General features: G+C 41.1%; 1 pseudogene; it reads left to right on the top strand.

The window, feature by feature from the left end:
- The first annotated feature begins 793 nt into the window (after positions 1 to 793).
- Positions 794 to 1,412, top strand: LOC141489719 (chromobox protein homolog 3 pseudogene; annotated as a pseudogene).
- Positions 1,413 to 2,487: the final 1,075 nt, after the last annotated feature.

The following is a 2,487-nucleotide window of genomic DNA, read 5'->3' as shown; positions in this document are numbered from 1 at the left end:
GAATCTCTTATCAATAAAATACTTAGATTGAATATTGATTCAGAAATTAAAGTTTCAAGTATAGGTATAAAGACAGACTATAACTTTTCCTCAAACATCGGTCTAAATTCCAATAGGATTATCAAGAAAAATTTATTCTCCAGATGATAAAGAAGAAAAAGATTCTTCCCTTCATCCTGTATCACTATAAGTTATAATTCAGAAAGAAAATATTATGTACGAGTCACTGTTAAGTTCAATGGAAAGATGCATGGTAGGCATGAATAGATTTGCCATGAAACCAATTGTTAGAAGTGTTAGAAGAGATATCAAAATGATGTATAGTTGGAAAAAGAGTTGCATGGGTCATATAACCAGAGTGAGGAAAGAACAGATTTATATTTCACATATTCCATTTGTATCCCTACTTCTATTTATCAGTTTTATCTCTTGATGTAAGTAGTGTTTTCCTTTATAAATCCATTGTAGCTGATCTGAATTTTTAAAATAGTCAAAATGCCTTATTCGCTCGAAGTTATTCTTAAAACAAAATGGTGGTTACAACTAAGCATTTTTTTAAAAAATATTAGCTCATACACTATATACAGTAACAACAATTGTGTAATGATCAACTATGATAAATTTAGTTCTTCTCAGTAATACAGTAATCCAAGACAATTAAGAAAAGGCTTGTGGGGCGGCAACTGTAGCGACGGCGGCCCCTCTCCGGCTCCATCCTCCGCGGCGGCGGCGGCAGCGGCAGCGGCGGCCCCGCTGGTCCCGGCCCGGCCCCGGGGCCCGTGCCCCTCGGTGGCGGCGGCCCGGACGCGGAGCGGCGGCCGAAGCTCCTGGGTCTGCAGGGAAGATGGCCTCCAACAAGACGACGCTGCAAAAGATGGGAAAGAAACAGAATGGCAAGAGCAAGAAAGTAGAGGAAGCAGAGCCTGAGGAGTTTGTAGTGGAGAAGGTCTTGGACCGACGCGTGCTGAATGGGAAAGTGGAATATTTCTTAAAGTGGAAAGGATTTACAGATGCCGATAATACGTGGGAACCCGAAGAAAACTTAGATTGTCCAGAGTTAATTGAAGCCTTTCTGAATTCTCAGAAGGCTGGTAAAGAAAAAGATGGCACCAAGAGAAAGTCTTTATCCGATAGTGAGTCAGAGGATAGCAAGTCCAAGAAGAAGCGCGAGTCTGCTGACAAACCAAGGGGTTTTGCTCGGGGCCTTGATCCAGAACGAATCATTGGTGCCACAGACAGCAGCGGAGAGCTGAAGATTCCGATGAGGCTGACTTGGTGCTGGCCAAAGAAGCAAACATGAAATGTCCCCAGATAGTCATTGCCTTTTATGAGGAGCGGCTGACCTGGCACTCCTGTCCTGAAGATAAAGCACAATAATCAATCATTTGTGTGGCTATTTTAAGTATGTATGTATGTGTGTGTGCATATATACATACATACATACATACATATCTATTATAAAGTCCTGATCTCGATTCCATTCTTTGATTTGTTAGCAGTGTAAGCACCATCTCCAGCTAATGAGAACTAAGTTGGGTAGGTTTTTAAGTAGATTTTGTTTTTCGTTTGGTTTTTCGTTTGGGCTGGTTTTTATTTTGCATCAACAGCACTGGTAACTGAACAAGTAAATACAAGCTTTCTGCATTTACTTTAACATTTATCACAGAAGAGAGCATTTGATACTATGGAATTATTAACTTCCTCCATCATAGAGAAAAACTTTTATAAATATTGATTAATACCTTCTCTAGTCACTACTCTGAATCCTAAGAAATGTTTAGCCCCCATGTATGCCTAAGGTTAGCTGTCCAAGAAAATGTTGTGTCTGTGTAGATTTCTGGTATTCATTTGAATGAAACCCTTAGCTTTTAAAAGCTTGCGTTTTACACCTAGAGATAAATCTAATGAAAGTTTGCTTCAGGCAGCCTTTTCCCATGTTTGCTCAGTTCTAGGGAAGGGAGCCCAAGAGCCCATTCCTCCTGACAACAGAAAACACTAAACTGTTTTGGAACAGAACAGAATGATTTCGCAGGTAACCTTGCAGGTAACACAGCATCTAGGCCCTGTGAAGGTGGTAGTGAGCATCTTCACTGTGCATGAAAAGGTGGCCCCTATACACCAGGAGATGAAAGCTCCACATTGATCCAGAAGGGAGTCTCTCCTCATTGATTAGAACTGGACAGGTGAGAATCCCATCTGCCCAGATTGGTGACCAGGCTTGCTTGCAGCCTCTTCACATGTCTAACATCTCAGCTGTGAATATTTGCCCAAACCCCATACCTGGGTAAAGGCTGCCGGAACTTGTTTAAACATTACCTAAAGTGTTAAAATAGAACCATTTTGGCCTTGATTTTCAAAGGAAAACCTTGGACTTCCCTGCTTTAGAAAGTAGGGGTGTCCCATCTTATTTTACTAACCAAAGGGTCCTCTCTTAATCATGTAGTAACATCCTCATCTGATGGAACTTATATATTCTGCCCAAAGGGC

The sequence above is a fragment of the Macrotis lagotis genome, chromosome 5 (genome assembly GCF_037893015.1).
Source record: "Macrotis lagotis isolate mMagLag1 chromosome 5, bilby.v1.9.chrom.fasta, whole genome shotgun sequence".
NCBI classification, from domain to species: Eukaryota; Metazoa; Chordata; class Mammalia; order Peramelemorphia; family Peramelidae; genus Macrotis; species Macrotis lagotis.
The sequence above is the reverse complement of the archived record's forward strand: the minus strand, read 5'-3'. Positions and strand labels throughout refer to the sequence as shown.